This window comes from Gossypium raimondii, chromosome 3 (assembly GCF_025698545.1).
Source record: "Gossypium raimondii isolate GPD5lz chromosome 3, ASM2569854v1, whole genome shotgun sequence".
NCBI classification, from domain to species: Eukaryota; Viridiplantae; Streptophyta; class Magnoliopsida; order Malvales; family Malvaceae; genus Gossypium; species Gossypium raimondii.
In genome coordinates, this window is record NC_068567.1 from 13,026,561 (window position 1) to 13,049,555 (window position 22,995).

Consider the following 22,995-nt stretch of genomic DNA (forward strand, 5'->3'; position numbering starts at 1 on the left):
GGAGTTTCGAGATGTTGTTGCAAAGTCTTTGAAAGCCGACGGTGATATAGTAGAGAATCTTGAAAAGTTCACGCTTCTGGTGTAGGACTGGAGCAAGACTGTTTTTAGAAAAAATTTTGACCAAAAAAAAAAGAAAGCAATTAGGGAGTTAGACTGTTCAACGAGCATTGGAGTAGTGTAATTTTATGCGCATCAGGTTGAGGGAAGCAGATATTTGGATGGAAATTGAGAACATACTAAGCCAAGAAGAGTTATTATGGTTTCAGAAATCGAGGTGTGAGTGGCTTGCTAATGGTGACTGAAATACAAATTTTTCTTCATAGTCGTACTTTAATAAGGTAGAAGCAGAACAAAATTGAAGCATTGAAGATTGAGGGGTCTGAATGGTGTTATGATGATGATCTCTTAAAACAACATGCTATGGAACATTTTTCTAATCTTTATATTGTGGATAACTATTCAATTAAGGATTTCCTTTCCAAGGGGCTTTTTTCGAAATTTGGGGATGATCTAATTGGTTCTTTGAATGCTGAGATCAGTATGGAGGAGGTTCATCATGCATTATTTAGCATGGCACCTTTAAAAGCATCGGGAGTCGACGATTTTCATGCAAAATTTTATCAAGCAAACTTGGACATTGTGGGTAAAAGTGTCTACAAGATGGTTCATAAGGTGTTTATGGGGGGAATTTGGATCCAAAATTTAATAGAACATTATTGGTTCTAATTCCTAAGAGCATTGTTGCGAACACCATTGATCAGTTTCGACCTATTAGTTTATGCACCGTTTTGTACAAGATCATTACCAAAACAGTTGCGATTCATCTTTAACGGCTGATGCAAGTATTGGTGAAACAGAACCAATCCAGTTTCATAGCATCACAGAGTATCTCAGACAACATCATAATCGCTCAAGAGGCATTTGATACAATGAAGAACACTAAGAGCAAAAAGGGTTGGATGAAAATAGAAGTTGATTTAGAAAAAGCTTACGATCAGATTCAGTGGGATTTTTTGCAAGACGCACTTTCTGATGTTGGGCTACCGGATTCTCTTGTGAATACAATTATGCGTTGTGTATCTTTGGTATCTATGCAACTTTTATAGAATGGTTCTCTTTCCAAGACGTTTATACCAACCAGAGGTGTGCAACAGGGAGACCCCTTATCTTCATACATTTTCGTTCTAGGAATGGAACGCTTAGGTCATCTAATTGATTTTTCTATTGAACAGAAGCTTTGGGAACCGTTAATGCTCTTTCGCAGAAGACCAGTAGTGTCCCATCTGTTCTTCACAGACGACTTAGTACATTTTTGTAGAGAGGATGAGAAGGGAGCTAATTGTCTCAAATATGTTTTAGACACTTTCTGTCATTTCTTCGGTCATCGAGTTAGTCAACAAAAAACCCAGGTTTTTTCTCTAAAAATGTGGCAGAGTAGGAAACTGCAAACCTTTGTGACAAACTCAAATTTACTAGAGTAAGAGATTTGGGGAGTTATCTTGGTGTACCTTTTTTCCACAGTAGAGTTGGAGTTAACACTTTCCAGTTTATTCTAGAAAAAGTTCGAAACCGACTTAATGGTTTGGATGTTCAAAAGTTATCTTTGGCAGGGTGACTTACTCTGGTGAAGTAAGTTTTGCTGACGATACCTAACTACTTTATAGCCACGACAAGAATTCCCATTTCGATATGCAAAGAAATTGAATAACTGGCTCGCGGGTTTTTATGGGGGCTTCTTCTTTAAGGAAGAAACCATCACTTGTTAGTTGGAAGGATTGTTGTAAGCCCATGGTGAATGGGAGACTTAGGATCCGACGACTACAAGATAAAAAAAAAAGCTTTTTCTTATGAAGATTGGATATAATCTAATTGTCAATACTAAAACATTATGGGTTTAAAATTTGAGGAATAAATATAACATTCGCAGATTGATATGGGGGATATTCGTCGTAGCAATTGGTCGTACTTATGGCAGTCTTTAGCCATTGTTTGGGATGAGGTGAAGAAGGGGCTTGTTTGGTCTGTATGAGATGAGAGGTTGGTTAACTTTTGGAATGATGTATGGGTGAGGGATGTGGGACCTTCGAAGCAACACTATATTGGTCGGGGGGATCTCGACTAGATGATCTGGGTATACGACATTGTCTTATTAGAAGGTGTCTAGAACTCACAGTGGTTGTCATCGATTCTTCCTTGAAGAGTTGTAAACCATATTCTAGCCTGTAATCACTATTGTTGGATGCGGGGCTTGATCATATTACATGGCAATAGATGTCAGTTAAGAATTTCTCTCTATCAGAGTCGTATAATCTCCCTTTTGTTGCCAATGCTTCAAGCCAAAATGAAAGAGATGCACTAATATGGAAAGTTGTTGCACCGCAAAGGATTCATGTACTTCTATGGTTGCTTGTCTGAGATAGACTTCTAACCAACGAGGAATGAACAAGACGGGGTATGGCTCATATCCCTTCTTGTAAACTATGTGAAAGTGTGGAGTCTACAATCCATGTTGTAAGGGATAGTGGGTTTGCAAAAATAGTTTGGAAATACATTGTACCAAGAAGAGGTTGGGGGGTTTTCTTCAGTTTAACATTAGAGAGATGGGTGGTGTGGAATATCAAGAATGAAAGTAATTTTGTATTCCACAAAAGCGAGTGGGCTGCCTTCTTCTCGATTGTTAGTTGGTTCATTTGGAAAAGCAAGAACTAATTTATCTTCAATAAATTTAGCCAGAATAGTTGTGAGCTTATCACCTTGGCGATGGCATGAACAAAATCATTGAAAAATAAAAGGAGCAATTGACCAGTTGGCGTGCAAGTCTATGACAAAAAAAGATGGCAATTACCAACTCTTGGATGGGTTAAGGTCAACGTGGATGGTTTGGTGTCAAAGAAGCAGATCAAGGGCAGCAATAGGTGGGGTGGTGAGAGGACCAAGTGGTGGCTGGCTGGTGGGTTTCAGAATGGCAACAGGTATGTCTTATATCTTTAATGTTGAAGCCCGGGCTGTCCTAGAAGGTCTGAAAATAGCTTGGGGTTGAGGCTTTAGACAAGTAGAATTGGAAAGTGATAACGCATTATTAATTGATGTTTTTTGGAACAGTCTAGCAGTAGTAAGTAAAATTGATAAAATTAGAATGATACATGATTTGTGCTCCAAGAATTGACAAATTAAGTTTCGGCACATTCAGAGGGATAGGAATAAAGTTACTGGTCATTTAGCTAAGGTAGATGGAGACAAATTAGATAATTTGGTTATTCTTGATGATCCACTACATTTCGTGATAGGTCTGTTGGAAGAGGATATCCATTAGACAATAATGGAAGATGGTAGAAGGCATTATGTTTGCTATTTTGTAGGCATGGCCTAATTTATTTTTTATACTAAAAAAATGATTACTGGGGGAGGACTTGTACACTGTTTCAACAATGGGGTTATTGCACAAAGAAACAAACTTCATTAATGTTGTTGTCATTCACAAAAATAGAGAACGAGGAGACCATCTTTCAGTTTTGATCGATTAGATCGGAGTTAAAAAAAATTATTACCGACTCCCAACTGGAGTTTGATATTAATGGTGTAGGGGTTGAAGGTTTCTATCTGAAACAAGACTTAGACAGGGAGACATTTTATCCCATACATCTTTTTATCATCATTGCACATGTCCTTTCATGCCTCCTCAAGAAAGTTTTTGTGGATGGTTTTTTTAATGATTTCGGAATGAAGGGACATTTCTCCACTCTCACTTACCTTTTCTTCCAAGGTGATTGGCTTTTTTTTCTCGGAAGCTAATGACAATAAAATTAACACCATCAAAATCAACTTATACACTCCAATACATTCTTATCCAGAATTTAAGTTTGAACTTTTTTTGAGAAGAGCAACCATAAACCTTGAAAGAATAAGTCTTTATAAACAATAATTTTATATTTATTTTACTAAATTCATAATTAATTTTAATTTTTTATAATGTAGAACCATATATTTTATATTTAAAATAATTAAAAAAAACTATATAACAATTATTAAAAAAAACACAATAGGAAGTTGCTTCTCTAGTTGTAATTGGGACTACAACTGCCAGTGCCTCTACTACTAAGAGAGCCAAGCTGATTGCACATCTTGATGATAAGGTGGCTTGCATTGATAAACAAAGCTTATTGGATAAGCAGATTAAGGGTGGGTTTGGATGGGTGGTGGGGTGCAATGCGGTGCGTTTAGCTTACTTTTTATCTCACACTGCAGTGTCGCTACAATATCTAATCTCACCGCTACCGCTATTTTTACACTAACCGCAGGTAAACACACTACCCATCCAAACCCACCCTAAGCTACTTAATAGGCAATGCTTGAGCTCTTTGTTACAAAGTAGATCTTCTTACTTGTGGGCCCGACGAACCTTTGGATTTTTTAACAAAGAAACGTTTGTGATATGATCTCAGGTGGTGAAGGGGAAGAATGTCTGTGTTAGGTTATGCAGTCACCTACTCTATATTTCTTCATTACTCGATCTAACCTTTCAAAAAGTTTGCCTTAACTCCACGTGAATCAGGTGATGTGTCTCACGTGACTAACTAAAAATACGACAAAGGCAAGTGCACCTATCGATAAATAATATAGCTATGGTGAGTAGAGATATTGTATCCATGAGTACTAAAAGTATTAGTAATTACCGTTTTTCTATTATTTAACCGACAATTTGGAGTGATAGGTTTTAAAATAAAATTACTAAACTAATTTAACTAAGAACTTAATAGAATATAAACGAGGGAAATAACCGAATAATAACCAATGAGAGAAATAATACCCAGGAAAGAATCCACCTTGACTTCATCTATTACTATGAACCTGAATTAAACTATTTATTCACTTGGTAACTTGATCCGTAGAAATCCCTGAATTATGCTAACATCTCTTTCGAGAGTAAGAGCAACTGACTCTAGGTTGATTAATTGAAATCTCTTTCTAATTAAAACCCCTATTGTCACATTAACTCAATCTATGGATTCTCTTATTAGATTTGACTCTAATCCGTAGATTTATTTCATCCTATTTCTAGGATTGCATGCAACTCCACCCAATTATGCTAGATTTACTCTTAAATAGAGACTTTTCCTCCACTGGATTAAGCATATTAAAGACAAATTAATATCTCGAAAATATTAAAACAAGAAATAAGCACACATAATTGAAAACAAGAATCAAGTATTTATCACATAAAACATAAATCAAATAATAAAATTCATCTTAGGTTTCATCTTCCTTAGGTATCTGAGGAATTAGTTCATAATTCTGAATAAAACATCTTAAAGTCAGAAAAAGCACAAGAAACAAAGAAACTCATAAAAACTTCGAAAGAAATTAAAAGGAAGTCTTCATTCTTAATGGAAATCTGCTTCAGAGATGACTCTAATGGTGTTATTCAAGTTGTTTTCTTCAATCTTCTCTGATGGATTCCATATCTCTTCTTCTATTTGGTATTTATAGACTTTAGAATGCTTAGAAAGCCTAAAAATTGTATTTTTCCGTGCATTTGGGATGCGAGTTGCGAAATTGACACGGTCTGGCACATCACCGTGTGTCCAGCCTGTGTGGCTTACACGGGCATGTGTCTAGCTCGTGTGGAAAGGCCCAGGCCGTGTGGCTCCTAAAAACAACTCTATTTTTCCAAATTTGGCTCATTTTTCACACATTTTTCTCCCAAATGGTCTCCTAAGTATAGAAACATGAATTTAAAGGATTAGAAGCATCAAATTCACCAATTTGTATAATTAATCATCCAAAAACACATTAAGAATGAGATTAAAATTTGTTATTTTTATCACTTATCAAATATCCCCACACTTAAGCGTTTACTTGTCCTCAAGCAAAATCCTCAACTCACGTTAAAGTTAATCTATCTCAACTTGTAATTCTCATCAATAATGTCTCAAAATAATTTGCAAATAATCATGCATTGGCAATTCAACTAAAAGGGCACTAAAGACTCAAACAATCCAAGCTGTCATTTTTAAAGCATGAAAACATAAGTGTCTCTCCTTATTTAAGTAGTTACCTTTAATTCACAATCAATAACAATTGACATCCTCACTAAAGATTCACTCACAGCACTCACAGTGTTTAAGGTTCAATAAATATGCACTCAACAGTTGAACAAGAAATGTCATTACCATATGCTTGCTTGAAAATCAAATATCCACCACTATAAAATGATATGACACACCAGTCAAGAGGTCTTTAAGAGGTTGTAATGGGACTTAGATTAAGGGTGTAGAAAAGGCTAAAAAGTTAGTTATAATCGAGATCAAGTTGATAAATTACCAAACTAGAAAAAATAAACAAATGCTGAATTAAAAGAAAGAGCATCAATCAAAACTTATTCAAGAATAAAAACGAGCTTCTCAATAAAATATGAAATTAACTATTCAAGCTCAATTAACAAAGAATTAATCAACATTCATATATTTTTATTTTTTTAAATTGAGAACAAAATAAGATTCAAGAATTCAAACAAGGGAACATAGTTAGGTAACTAACCAAATCAAATCTCGATAAAAAGGTAGTCAATAAAACGAGAAAGAGTCACAATGAAAAAAAAGGTTATGGGTTGACATTCATGTATTAATAAAGAAAATGTGTGTTAGGCTGGGGTTCACTAAGGGTTAATTTAAGAGGTAGGATTTTTAAAGTTTAAGTGGGTTAAAACCTAAGTGCTTCTCTCATCTCAGTATATCAAATCAAAGGTGTGGTCTCAACATGCATAATCGAAGCAAGTTCCAGAATAACAAATCAAGTTGACACACTCATAACCAATAAAAGAATGAACCTGAAAAATGTATGCTCTATAGGCTCAAAATCTCACAAAAAATCATGGTTTTGATGTCAAACTTGCAAATTTAAAACTTCAAGATAATACCGTAATTCAGGGAAACAACCTAAAATGTTTAATTCTGAAAAATAACTTATCATGCTTGGCTCTCTCATGACTTAAACTTTAAATCAACCAATGGACAAATATCTACAAATTGATCAAAAACACATGAACAACAATCCCAAATCGACAAAAATTCACTTTAATGGAAGTATGAGAATAATACTTAAACACAAGAAATAATTCAGGGATTTTCTGATAATTATATGAATAACCTCCCCAGACTTAAGATGTACATTGTCCTCAATATACAAAAGGTTAAAAGCATAGAATAAGTATAATATTATAAGAGGGGGAGAAAACTGAAACTGCCCTGAATTATGGATAAAAATGCCAGAATGGTGAAAATCGAAATTGTAAGGCAAATATAAATGGAGTGCATGATTCCGAGAAAACTAATAAGAAAATAAACACAAATAATGAAAAAATATCAAGAGTTTACAAACTCGATTAGAAATAACCATAAAAATAAAAACATAGTTAAAAATATAATAAATGAAAGAAGTCTAAGAAAATAAAAATAAAACAACTAAAAACAAAAATAAAAATTTTAAAAAATAAAAATAAAACTAAAAAGAAAAGAAATAAAATCATTGATCTTCGTCGTCGGAGGCATTAGGTTCATGAGGCGCCAATATTGAAGAAGATATATGGAGGTGCTTATAGATCTGCTGCAAGGTCGCATCAATACTGTTGAATCGCTCAAAATTGTGCTGCTCAAAACAAGTGAACTACTCGGAGAGGTTCGCGAAGGTAGCAGTAGAAGTACTAGTACAATGACTTAGAGGTGGGTGATGAGATGGATCCTCGTAGTGAAAAGGGACATCATCAGTGAAGTCCTCATGCTCATCTTGGGGGTCAGAATGAGATAATCGGTATCGAGGAGGATCTACTCCATGTAGTTGCTTGATCATCCTTACGTGACTCATACTTGATAATCCTTGCGGGGACATCTGTCCAACTAGTGTAAAGGAGAAGGACTGCTTTAGAGTGTCGAGGAGGCCGAAATGTCATGCGAGGCGAGTTACATAAGGGCTTAAGCAAATAGGACCCTTCCTATTGCACTCTGTCTGATGGCGGCAAGCTAGGGTGATGAAATAGGCAAGATCAAAGCTGTGCCCTGTGGCCATGCTCCATAAAAAATAAGCGTCGGTTGTATCGATGACGCTGGTGCTCTCCCTCTGGTCGGTCAAAGTGTGAGGCAAGATGGCATGAATATAGTGCAAGGCCGGAGGTAGGGAAGTCACCTTCAACTGACTCATAGGGCATCGTACTCGTAGTAAGGTCTACCCAGCATAAAAAAGACAAGTAGTGGATGTGCCGGTATAAAGTGAGGAAGCCCTTGGCACCCATGAACTGCTCAATGTAGAGTCTTAATGCAGCTTCAAACTCTGGGATGCTCATATGACGCGTCGTGATGCCGAGTTTGAATGACATAGTGCGCGACTCATCGTGGGTTGCCATCATGTGTTGTAAAAGGAATGTCGAACAGAACTCGAGGGTAAGCTCCAAGTAGGTGGGATCGACGATGGAGAAGAACCGGTCCCAAGGAGCTGTAGCAATCAGTGCGTTAACTCAATCAGCTAATTGGACCTGCTCTAAAGTTGTCCAATCAATACAACAGCCTAATCCAAACAGTCGCTATTAGAGATGCTGATAGAGGTCCCATTGAGGACCTTGTGGAAACTGTAAAAATGGATGGCAGGCATCGACGGAAGTGCCCTAGGAAGAGGTCGCGCCCAGAGTCTTCTGCTTTTTCGAAGCCGGGATAGTGACATTAGATTTGCCTCGCGTGTTGGTCATGGTGTACCTAAGGAAAATAAAACGGCTCATTATGAGAAAAACATTAAAATAAACATCACCAATTACGCAAGCAGAAAAGCAGAGAAATCGACAGACAATTTAAAGTGCATCGGCAATGGATAATCATAGTACGAAAACTAAAATAAAATACAAATATAGCAAGATAGTACTCCTAAGTTAACAGAGGGAACAAAAACTAAGTAGAATAAAACAATAATAAGAAGAACAAATTATACTAAGCACAATAATAATATAAACCTAATAAGGATAATGACATTAATAACAAACTAGCAATAACAATAATAATAAATATAATAAAATACTAATTGTTAAGAGTAAAAAACAATTCAAAAGAAAATAAACAAAATAGTAATTTAAAGCATAAGAACACAAAAACATATAACTTAAACAAATAATAGTAATAAAAACAAAAAATAATAAAAATAATTAAAAAACATAAATAATAATTAATAATTAATGAAATGAAAATGTATGGTGGGGTGGTGGTGAACGGCGACACATATGGCAGAGACAACGGGGTAGGAACTATGGCAGCGAAGGAAAGGTGTTTGGTGGTGGGCTAATGAGGGGCTGTTTCAGAGGTAGGGGGTGGTTCGGTTTGTCTCGTCGGAAGGGGAAAGGGGACGTGACGGGAAATGGAAAAAAGGAAGGGAAAGGGCTGTGTTTTTAAAGGGGAAGAGGGAAAGGGGGTGGCTTGGGTACGACAAGGTTGGCGGTGGAGAGGGGAGTGGCTGCGATAGGAGAGAGGGAGAGGGCTAGGATGACGGTGAGGGTGACGTGGGTGGTTGAAGAAGGTGAAGAAGGGGGAGAACAGTGGCTAGGGTTAGGAATTGATGAAGGGAGGAAGAAGACAAAGTAATAAAACAAATTAGGGTTTTTTGGGTTAAAAGGAGGGACATTATCGTGTAAAGGCCTTGTTGGGCCACATAGTTGTGTCACACGCCCATGTGCAATTAAAAAATCAAACCCATTCTTCGCACGGCCTCAGACACACCTGTGTGTCAGATATAGCCGTGTGTGATATTCCTCCGCTTCTCCTACGCCTATGTGCAAGGTTGTGCGGGGCACACAGTCTCACACACGCCCGTGTGACAGGCTATGTCTTGCACATGGCCGTGTCTATGGCCTGGGTAACTCACTGACTTGCATTTAGTTTTAAAAAATTAACTCGAGTATTCACACGGCCTAGGCCATGCCCATGTGTCTAGGCCGTGTGTGCTACACAGTCATGTTGCCAGGCCGTGTGGATCACGTTAGGCCGTGTAATAATCGAGTTTTGAAAAAATTAAGTCTCAGGACTCATACGGCCAAGGACATGCCCGTGTGTCCAAGCCGTGTGACCTACACGGCCATGTCTTCACATCTTGTAACTCACTGTAGAACACTCCCTTGCACACACGGTCTAGGACACGCCCGTGTGACTCATACAGCCATGTTTCCAGGCCGTGTGGCTCCTGAAAACAACTCTATTTGTCTAATTTTGGCTCATTTTTTGCTTCTTTCACTCCCAAATGCTCTCCTAAGTATATAAACATGAATTTAAAAGATTAGGAGCATCAAATTCACTAATTTGCATAATTGATCATCCAAAAATGTATGAAGAACGAGATTAGAATATGTTACTTTTATCACTGATCATCAAGGACCCTTGAAACCCAGATCCTTCAATCCATGATCAAAAGTGAATTGTTAAAACATTATGCATCTCACAGAAGAATATGACGCTCTTCAAAATTTTCTTTCGCATTGAGCACCAAGTTGAGATCTCCCTCAATAAGCCATGGTTTTTTAACAATCTCTATAATTAAGCCAATGCACTCTTAGAGGTACCAACAACTTTGTTTATAGGGACTAGCATAAACAAAGGTGAATAAACAACTTTCACCATTAGCAATATTAATAACTCTCATATGGGTAAAGTAAGTATGATTATATTTAACTTCTAATTTAAAAACCTCTCCGCAGCATAACCAAATACCCCCTGCAAAACCAGTGGCTCCTATTTTATGAGAAAACTTAAACATAATGTTTTTCACATCTTCATCAGCTTTCAACTTACTGATTTTGGGTTCAAATAAAGTAAGAATATCGAGCTAAAATTATAAGATATACTCTTTCAAAACTTTGCTAAATTTTTTGGTAACCATACCCTTGAGTGTTTCACAAAAAATACTTTAGATTCATCACAATCAAATGAAAAATTAAACACCCAAACCTGGTTAGATCATCTTTGTCTTCCCATCCATGGCTTCATCTTTCACAAAAGCTATTGTCACCATATTTTGAGTCTCCAAACCATCCTTTATCTAAGTTGGAAGAATCCTTACAAGGGACACATTCACTTAGCCAATGGGGATTTCTCTCTCCCCATTTTTTTTTTACTTATGGACCTTTCAACCTAATGCATTTCATGCATGATTTCCAAAAGAATATCAACTTCCATGTCTTTTTATCTTTGACAAAAATTATTATTGTAACTATTTATTTTAAATATTTCATTAAACTATATTAAGTTAATATTTTATATGAATCAATTTCATATATTAATTTAAACTATGTTCCTTATTTATGTACAATAAGTTTGTACATATAATGCGTTCAACACAATACCAACTGCACTTTGATTTTGTTCTCTTCAACAATAGGGTGTGATACTTTAGGCTCTTGTTACATTAATAGTAATACCAGAACATTTCTAATATTACAAGCAATGAGTGGTATCTAGCAATGCATCATTGCTACCCAAGTTACAAGAAGTCGTAATTCGACATAAACTTTCTGTGATAAATTTTTCATGTATTATATCCTTTTATCATTTATATCTAGATTGGACACAAGTCATGGAATAGTTACACTGGTATAGTTTAATATCATATTTCTTGATATTTTGAGTAGACTATAATAAACAAATAAGTGTGCTATCTCATATAAACTTATTTGAGCATGGTCATGCATTTCTAGTCTCACTCCATCAAGTGGCCTAAGATATTTCTCCCATTATATAGGAGAGACAAATTGTATCTTGATCAAACATATCCAATTACATAGATTGTGGCATACCCAACATCAGTCTTTATAGTAAAACCTGTTGTGGTACACGTTTGACTGTATCAAAATATACGGCTCACGATGTTGGGGAAATGATGACCTCAAGTCTGAGGATCGTATACATAGTTATCACTATGAGTAATGTTGTGACTATTACATAATAATCCAAGAAACATACTCATGGCGGGCCAGTCCAGTATGTTGTTCTCTAGCACATACTCATGTATTGATTTTGACATCCCTATGTCAATGACAACACTTTTTCATCAATCAAATACACATTAGTCTTAACGCATTATTATTGTCCAAGCCCACAATAATACTTGACTAAGGACCTTTTAAGAATAATCATATTATTCGCAGGACTTTATTATTAATCACTTTATTTACACACACAGAAAAAGAAATTGAAATAAAAATGGTAATGTCTTATATTAACAAAAAAGGTAAAACGAGTATACGATTACAATCATCTCATGATTGGTCTTTGGGAATACTCTAACGCCTACTTCAGGCACTTGTAATGAAAAGTGTAGAAAAATAAATAACACTAGATGTTTACGTAGTTCAATTTTCCTATATCTGCAGGGCCTTGCCTAGAGAGCATATTCATTATCTTACTACCTTGTACAACAAGTCTTATCAAGCTCTAACATTCACTAGTTTAGACTTCTCACTTTTGTACTTAAAATCTAAACATCTCTTTTCTAAGTTTTCCCTTTGAAAACTTAGGACACTAACCAAGCTACACACTTGATTATTACATTTTAATGCACTCACAAAAAGGTTCCTCACTTGAACTGTAGCACCTCTAACCCTTTTTCGTCACTGGATTAGGGTTATAGAGCATTATGATACAAAATAGAACCTTTAACTGAAATCGAAATCATAATACAAATTAACATTAATTCATAATCAACTCAATACAATCAAGGAAAATATATATATTTGGGCCTTAAATCGAGCCTTCGAGGCCTTAAAAACAATTTAGAAATAAACAGGGATCAATTTAAATCAAATCTAAAAGTTTTGGACAAAACATGAAAAGTTGGGAAACAAGGGTCACATGGCCATGTGACACATCCTAGACCGTGTGGACCTTCGAAGTAGGGTCATACGATCGTGCTGTGGACCATGTGCCAAACCGTGTGTGTAATTGATGTTGGGTCACATGACTGTGTCGCAGGCCGTGTGCCAGACTATGCTCGAAACTATTTTGGGAGACACGACCGTATTGTAGGCCATGTCTCAGACCGTGTGAAACCTGCACCTAAAAAAAGCAATAAAGACACAAAGCTGTGCGAACAGACTGTGTGTGACATACAGCTGCGTGACAGCTCGTGTTTCAGGCGTGTGTGCCAAAATGTACCTTGAAAAAACAAGTTTACCAAAAACTCTTTCTTGAGCCACAAAGATACCATTAGCTAACCTTTAGACCTATCCAATACACACTTAAACAAGACCAAAACATGCTAAAATCACAAATATTCAACATATTTCCTTCAATGAACCAATTGTACCCTCATTGGTACCACAAAATACACTTCTAAATAATTCAACTAAATGACATGGTTTTATGCTTGAAACCTACTCCATACACTTGCCATTCATCCAATATAACCTCAGATAAACATAGCTTAAGTCATATACTTACCATACACTTGAAAGTGACCCAAAAGATACATACTTGCTAAGCTTTATAAGTCCAAAAAAATATATACACAAAAAGGCATAACCACACCATGATAACCAAATAGCATACTTAATAACTTTCATTACATAAAAGCCCTATACATGCCATTTATAACCATAGCCAAAGTAATTAAAAACTAGCAATATAACGTATGGATAGTGTGATGGCGCTCCGACGAGATTCCAACCGATCGAGCTTTCCAATGATCTATAGGAAAAGAAAATAACTAACGTAAGCAATAATGCTTAGTAAGTTCATATAAAGTAAACTTAACTTACCGAATATTTAAGCTAAACAACCAAGCACAATTTCATTATAACACAAGTTAACTTTCCTATCCTATACACACCACCTCACATGGTTAATTAGTGTAACATTGTATATATATATAAAATCAAATACTCATGTTAAACGCCCTTTTTCCATATCTATATTCTTATGAATATTTTTTATAAATAATTCATATAACCATTTCATATATATGATTTTTTCATATAAGCATTTCAGTATCACCATTTCACTTAAACATGTTATCTTACCATATCCTTTACACATTTAACAAATAATCATTCTATACATCACATCACATTTTGTTTCAAACATTCATATAAACATATCATCCTCGAATCACTTACTTGCACTAAAAATGTGGAAACTAAATAAATAGATTAATCATACCCGTCAATCATTTATGAGGCGTTATAGGATTAATCTTGAAAATGGTTCATCATATGCTTCCTGTATTATAATAATGCAATCCAAACTAATTCATATATGTATATAAATACCTATTTTAACCACATAATCATCAATATGAAGCATATTATAGAATTATTCTTGATACGATATTCAAACGGTATACATCTATTTTAACATTAAACACATATTTTCATATCCCGGTGAACTACAGCAACTTGACTCGGATACTCGGGTAACTACACTGCACTAAAAACATCAAAGATGCATAACAGAGGCACCGAAGTGTGGGCAGAGGCACAAATGTGCAATAAAAGGCACCAAAGTGCAAACAGGGGCACCGAAGTGTAATCTTGTACAAGCGCGCATACTAACCCTATTGGCATGCCAATCGTATCCTAATCGTTTACTATGTCCAAACGGACATTTTAACAAAATTATAACTTTCATGAATCAGAGGAACTTCTATATTTCTCAATACACATGCTGTAACAAATCATAATCATTCCAAAATCACATATATCATATTTCATAAATATTTAATAGTTTTCAAATAAATCCTTTCTCACCTTATATTTAGTTATAATATTTTGGTTTCCAACTCACAAATTAAACATCGTATTTATACATTCACAAATTATAAGTAACATTATATATATAGACATGTATAATTCTATACATACAAACTTACCTCGATAATTACAGTTGTAAAATGAGGCCGTTGTAAAACGACGACCAATTCGACACATTAACTTTTCCTCGGTTTAGATTCGTTTGATTTATTTCTTGATCTAAATAATAGATTTTCATTCAATTAATACAGTTGTAGCACTTAAATAATATGTTTAATACAATTAAGTCCTCCATAATCATTTTAGAAATTTATCCCAATATTTTACCTTTTATGCAATTTAGTCCTTAAACCCCAAACTTGCAAATTTACCATTTTAGTTAAAATTCATGCTAGCTGATTTTCATAGGTTCATAATCAGCCCATTTTATCATCATTTCACAATAATTACCTTGAATTTTACTATTTCTACAATTTAATCCTTAAACATTAAAATTATCAAAATTTACTTAACAAAACTTGTTTATTTAGCAATCAAATTTAATAATCCATCATCTAAATTAGAAACACATGCTAACTTTATCATGGTAAGTCCCTAAAATTTAATAACTTTACAAATTAACCCCCAAGCTAGCTAGATTAAACTAATACGATAACAAAAACATAAAAATCATTAAAAACGAAATGAAAAACACTCAGATGCAGTGGAACTATGCTTGATTGAATGCTCCCAGCCTTCTATGGAGGTTTCGGTTATGGGGAAGAAGAACATAAAAGAAATTAAAATGTTTGGCTTTTTCTTTAATATTTGTTTTAACTTAAGATTATTTTATTAATAATAACATATAATTAATTAAAAATAATGCACCAACCGCTTATTCAATTGATTTTGATATATTTTCCACATAAAACCTTATGAATTTATAAATTTAACTATTTAACACCTTCATCTAATAGAATTCAACTTTTGCATCATTTATGATTTAGTCATTTTCACTTAATTAACCATTTAAACGATAAAATTTCTTAACCAAATTTTAATATAATCCTAATAACACACTGTAAATATACGGGATCAGTTTATTGAAACGAGGTCTCTATACCTCATTTTCTAAAATCACTTAACTTTAAGGATTCACCACTTGAACCTAATTATTCATTCAAATAACATAAATTATCAAATTAAAATTTACTATAAAAATATATTTGACTCATAAATATGAAACAATAATATTTACAAACTCACTCGTCAGATTGGTGGCCTCGAAACCACTATTTTCAACACCACTGAAAAATGGGTTGTTACATGAACAAAATAAAATGCTCTCTATACAAGTACATAACTTATAGAAGTCTTCACAACATATAAGTGAAGAAAACTTGCTAACAAACTATATCTTTTACAATCAATTATCCCTTTAAATTAGCAAGATAACTTGCATAAATAATATCTTTTAAACAACATAAGCTAAGGCTTGAATAATCTGGATATGCTTCCTTCTATAGCTTGATTCGATTCGATCCATGAGTCAATGGATGGTGATTGCTTCAATTCCAATCCAAAAAAATCTCCAAGATCTCTTGCTAAGTGTAGTTTGGATATCTAGGATGGGTTATTTAATATCCCAATCGACTAAGGAAATTACAACCATGGTAGTTTTTCTGAGTAGTCAATGCTACTACTAGTTGGCATTAGTGTAGGCACTCATTGAAAAATGCATCAACAATTTCCCCATTTGGTAACTTTTTTGAACAAAACCAAAATGAGGAACATAATTATTAGTAAACATAAATTCTCCCCCTAAGTAACTACCCTTTAGCCCATCATACTTCAACTAATAATGTACCTAAGCAAATAAATCATTAATGCATAAGAAAAAAGATTAATATTAATAATAAAAATACTAAGGTTCATAACATAGTTTTAGCAAATAGGACAAGGTTCACAAAATATCACCCAAAGTAAAAAAACATCAAGTTCAAAGTTAACATTGTTAAAACCAAGAAAAACAAAACTATATAGAAAACCAAAAGCATTACCAACCAGTTTTTGAATAGAAAGGCTTGCAATCTTGAGGACGAGTACTGAAACTCCAAATTTATAGTGGAAAAAGAATTATCATACTAAATATTCCAAGTTCCTTGATGAGAATGAAGAGTAGAGAAGCCTAACACAACAAGTTCCTTGATGAAAATTGGAGGCACATAAAAAAGTTAGATGAGCACCATCTCTAGTGCCAACTACTTGTTGGATATGGTGCCCTAAATGTAGTATATTTGTTTGTATACTTCTAATTTTTGCAAATATATTGTTAATAAAATTATTCATGAATTGCAATAACATCTTTTGTACAATGTCCTCATGTGGTTTTTGCATGTAAAGTAAAATAGAAGCAAATATTAGCTCACTGGGTTTTTATTGTTTAACTAATACTAAGTGATATTATATGGTTGAATCATAATACAAAAAGACAACTTATATTAGTAGGGGAACCTAAATATGTCCTTAGTCTAATCGAAAATGAGCAAATCAATTGAAAGACTAATATGTCGTCTATCAAGTCTAATTAGAGAGATGTTTTGTCTTAGGCATCAGAGCAGATGACTCCCAGAAGATAGAGATATAGTGTGACTGATTGGACTAACAGTAAATCAGACTGGAGCTAAGCAGAATATATCCTGAGTTTGTTTATGGATTTATTCACTTGTGATGTCCATAGTGTGGCATACCTTAACCTGAGTGGATGATGGACTATATACGCAACTCGTATAATTTAGAGTAAATAAAAGCCTGAGTTCAAATAGATAAGGAATCGAAAACTAGTACGTTGGGTATACGACTTCTATAGTATGTAACATCATTCAAAGTAGTGGAATTGTAGCGCCCTGAATAATTTAAGTCTATTTTTGTGAAATCTGACATAAATATGTATCTGCTTCAATGGTTAGGTGTTCTGAGTGTGTGTATGAGGTTTGCGGTTCAAGTCTCATTTATGGAAATTTTTTTTATCCAAGCCTTATCTCTGCTGGGTGGGCTTATAATATATTGTTTGTAAACTCATATCAGAATGAGTTTGCTGGTTCAAGTGGTAATGAGTTAGCTTACCATGAGGTCTTGTGTTCGAATCCTTGTACAAGTGTGGATGTTAATATTTACGACGATTGCGTGATAGAGGTTCGGTGGAAGTGAAATTCTGAGGTAGTTGAAAGTTCGTAGGTCGGTTAGTAGTGGGATAATGTAGGGGTTGAGATATTGTAGGGATTAATTTGAATTTTTATTTTAATTTCTCAATTTTTTTCCTCTCTCTCTGACGCTTTCTTCTCTGTTCCTATATCAATTTCTTTTCTTTTCTTTTTTGATTTCGTTCTTATTTCTTTCTTTTGATTTTTGGTCCCTTTGCGTGCTTCGTAGGTAAGATTTCGCTGTGGGTTGAGGGAGTTGTTGTGTAATGCTTTAGTTTCTATGGGTGTTTTAGACTGATTTGCTATACCGTTTTGAAAGGTATTTCTCAGGGAATCCAATACCCTTCAGTTGCGTAGTGAAGTTTTGAGGCTGCTATTGTCAATGGTAAGTTTTTAAATCGTTTAAGTATGAATTTCTGTTACAATTTTACGTTTGGTTGCGTTGTGCTCAAGGGGGTGTCTCGTTTGGAATTGTGAACTCATTTTAATTTTGGGCATTTTGTGATAATTTTAGGTTCTGTTCACTCCGGGTGTGTGATTACTTCGACAACGAACCAGGTGTGTACTCCTAACATGAAAAATTAAGCTTAGACAAAAACCAAAAATGAAATCTGTCGACGCCACACAAGCGTGTGTTTAACCGTGTGGCTGGCCATGTGCGAGACACGGTCGTGTGACTGACGAAAGTGTGGCCGTGCGCATGACACGACTGTGTGCTGGTGTGTATGTTACCGTGTAGGCCATATGGGCTAGGCTAGATTGGTCGTGTGGACCAGACAAGCATATGGGTTTTGGGTCAGGCCTTGTGGGCCCACATAGGCAAGGCACACAGGCACGTAGGCCCAGAATTCTAAAGTTTTCCCTAAGGCCGCATGAGTTGTTTCGGTCGACTGTGGGCCACCGTAGGGTCAGTAAGGGATAACCAAACCCTAATTATTGTGATTTGATATTCTAATAGTCTAATCTGAGTAGGACACTGATATGTATATCTGACTGTTGTGTTTGAGTATATATGTTATCTGTATACGGACATGTTAAGCATGTTAATTCTGTATTCTATATTTGTGTTTGGGGTGGGATTTGCATATGTGGAGGAAGTGATCTATACGGCGACCTTTCGCCTATATTCTAGCAGCTTGACTACATATTATTCAGTCATGTGTCGCATCGACACTATATGGTGTGTTAGGATGGGTGGGTGTTTTTAACCCCACATGGTGTGATGGGATGGTCGGAGATGCTGTGTAGAGGATTGGGGTAGAATTCTGTATATCTGCTCTGCTTATCTGATTCTGCTACTTGTATCTGTCAGTATGTGAAATTCTGTGTATGTTGCATGATATTTCTATTAGGTTACACACTGAGTTTATGAAAACTCACATCTGTTGTCTCTTCTGTTCAGGTAATCCATAGATATAGGTGGGTCGGTGCGACGGAGGCTCAGCGGTGAACACTTGACAGGAAACTGTTTCCATTTTTATTATTTAATTATTTTTACCGAAAGTTTTGGTTTCCGTGAGAGTTTTGTAATTTTTGGACTCTCTGGAATTTTTGGATTGTTTAGTTTAAATTTTTGGTCTAGTTGCGTTATGATTTCTAAACTGCGACAACTCGACAAAATATTAATTTGACTCGAACAAAGGTTTTTTTGAAAACACGAGCATGGTTTTATTTTAAACGGGTTTTCCACTTCCATTGTGAAATGATTTGGTTAACCTTAAGGGATAACACGTAACGGTCAGTAATAAATAATAAATAAATTTTGTTAAACTTGGACGTTTTATCGAAGGATCATTAGTTTCAAAACTCTTCTTCATGGTGCTCCTGGATTCGGCCATAACGTCTAGGCCAAGGTTCGGGTGTTACATTCAGTAGCATCAGAGTTAGGTTGCAAAACTTGGGCTGTGAATTTTGGGTTTCAATATTGTGTTTTGAAAAAGAACTGGTTTTCAAATGATTTGGATCATTTTGAGTAAGTATGTGGAACACCGAGTCTCCGGCGTCAATCTTGTAAGTATCTCTGAATTTAGAAAAGATTGTAGTTAGTACTTTCTGAAATTGTATTGAGTTAGTTAGAGACTAAAACCTCTGAGATACTTCTGAACTTCTGATAATTTAAGCATAAAATATCTGTTAATAAACACTAGAACTGATGCATAAAATTTTATAATGTAGGTAAAACTGAAAATATGACGATCGCTCGTGGAACTCGTAGTTGTGGTATTCATGGGCGCGACGGGTACCGTAAGGGGCTTGAGCTGAGTCTTTCTTTCTAGGCAGTATGCCGAATTTGGAGATGAGTGAGACACCGATTTCACCTGCTACTGAGACTGGGTCTCAAAGTCGCTCGGCTGGGGACAATGCACTATCCTAAGCCATGTTGAAGGTGTTGGAGAGGGTCGCTGGTGCCTATTCTGGATCTGAGGGCCGTGGGTTGGTAATTGAATGACTCTGGTCCAATAAGGCTGAGTTGTTTAGAGGAATTACTGGAGTCGCCCGTACTGTGGTCGAGTATTGGTTTGAGGCCACTAAAAGGATTATGAACGACATTGACTGCACTCTTGAGCAGAAATTGAAGGGTACAGTCTCTTTGCTTCACGACGAAGCTTACTAGTGGTGGTTGTTAGTTGAGGAGGGTACTCAACCGGATCATCTGAACTGGGACTATTTTAAGACTGCTTTCCAGAGAAAATATGTGGGTGCGAGTTATGTTGATGCTCGTAGGCATGAGTTCATGAATCTCACGTAAGGTGATAAGTCTGTGGAGGAGTATGAGGCCGAGTTTTTGAGATTAAGCAGGTACGGTCGAGGCATGATGGCATCTGAGTATGAGAAATGTGTTTGATTTGAGGATGATTTGAAGGATAGTTCGAGGGTTCTAATTGCTCCGCAGAGGGAGCATGAGTTTGCTATTCTTTTGGATAAGGTGAAAATTACCGAAGAGGTTAAGCGCGTGGAGTGCCAGAATAGAGATCGAGAGAGAGGAAAGAATAAGAGAGATTCGAAGCCCTCTAGTTCTGCTCAAAGCTCGAAAAAACGGGCCAGACTTGATGGGCGCATTAATGTGGGGCTTTGAGTTGCTTTTGCTCGAATTTAGCTTGTAAAGATTGGGGTATGCGCCGTCTGACCGAGTGTTAGAGGAGATTAGGGGCTTGTTTGCGGTGTAGGTCACTAGAGCACCGGATTAGAGACTGTCCACATTGTTTCGATCAAATGCAAGCTTGAGGCGGGTTTTGTTCACCTCGGAGGCGATCTGATGAACACTTAGGGTGAGGACCACTAGGGGTGGTACCGGTATGGGCCGATGATGAGACCTTCAAGAGAGGTGCTAATCAGACTGAGATGAGGCAACTTGCTTTGGTTTATGCTGCTTGACGCTGAGAGGACAAAGACACCCCTGATGTGATCACGGGTACGTTTTTAATTTTTGATGCTCCTTATATTGCTTTGATAGACATAGGTTCTACACACTCCTATTTAGCTAATTCTCTTTTCGAGAACTTGGGGATTTCTATTAAGTGTATTTTTGGTGAGATTACTATACTGAGTTAGTTGGGGTAGTATGTTCGGGTAAATAAACTTTATAAAAATGTTCTGTTAGAAGTACAATGGGCTGTGTTTCTGGAAAATTTGATGGAGCTATCGTTTAGGGAGTTTGACTTAATTCTGGGTATGGACTGGTTAGTTGAGCACCAAGTTAGTTTGGACTGTGCAACTAAGAGGGTTGTTCTGAGGATCGAGGATGATAAAGAGGTCCTTTTGATTGGTGAGCACCGAGATTACTTATCTAATGTAATCTCCACACTAGTGGCTGAGAAATTGTCCTGAAAGGGTGTGAGATGTATTTAGCCTACGTCAGTGTTTCAGATTCTGATGACTCTTCTGTTGGGGACATCAAAATAGTGAGGGGATTTGTAGATGTTTTTCCTGAGGAGTTATCGGGTTTACCTCCAAATCAAGAAGTTGAGTTTGACATTGAGCTTTTACCGGGTATAGCTCCAATGTCTATCGCTCCATACTGTATGACACCAAAAGAGCTTAGAGAACTTAATGCTCAACTTCAAGAGCATCTGGATCGTGGTTTCCTCTGTCCTAGTGTGTCTCCGCGGGGGGTACAGGTTCTATTTGTGAAGAAAAAGGATGGTACCATGAGGATGTGCATCGACTACCGACAGTTGAATAAACTGACCTATTTGATCAGTACCCACTTCCGAGGATCGATGACCTAGTTGATCAGTTTCATGTGTCTGCGGTATTCTCAAAGATAGATCTTCGTTCTAGGTATCATTAGCTTAAGGTTAAGGAAGCTGATATTCATAAGAAATCATTTAGGACTCGTTATGGGAACTACGAGTTCCTAGTTATCCCTTTGGCTTGACGAATGCTCCGACAGCATTCATGGATCTGATGAACCGAGTCTTTCAGCCTATCTAGATCAGTTTTTCGTAGTGTTCATCGACGATATTTTGGTGTATCTAAGACTAAGGATGAGCATGATGAGCATATCAGAGTAGTGCTTTAGATAATTCGAGAGAAACAACTCTACGCTAAGTTGAGCAAGTGTGAGTTCTGGTTGTGAGAGGTATCTTTTCTAGGGCACATGGTTTCTTCTGAGGGGATCCAAGTTGATCGTAGAAAAATTAAGGCTGTGCTTGATTGGAAATAGCCTAAGAACGTATCTGAGATCCGTAATTTTTTGGGTCTTGTGGGTTATTATTGGTGGTTTGTTCAGGGGTTTTCACTTATTGCAACTCCTCTAACTAAGCTTCTGCGCAAGAATGTTTCATTCGTTTGGTCTGATGTGCAACAATCGAGCTTCAAGAAGCTTAAGTCTGTTCTGACTCAGGCTTTTGCTTTGATACAACTTGAATCTGGTAGGGAGTTTATGGTGTACAGTGATATGTCACATGTCGATTTGGGATATATACTAATGCAAGATGGTAAGGTTGTGGCTTATGCATTCCGACAGCTTAAGTTGCACAAGGGGAATTATCTGACGCATGGTCTTGAGTTAGCTGCGGTGGTATTTACATTAAAGATTTGGAGGCA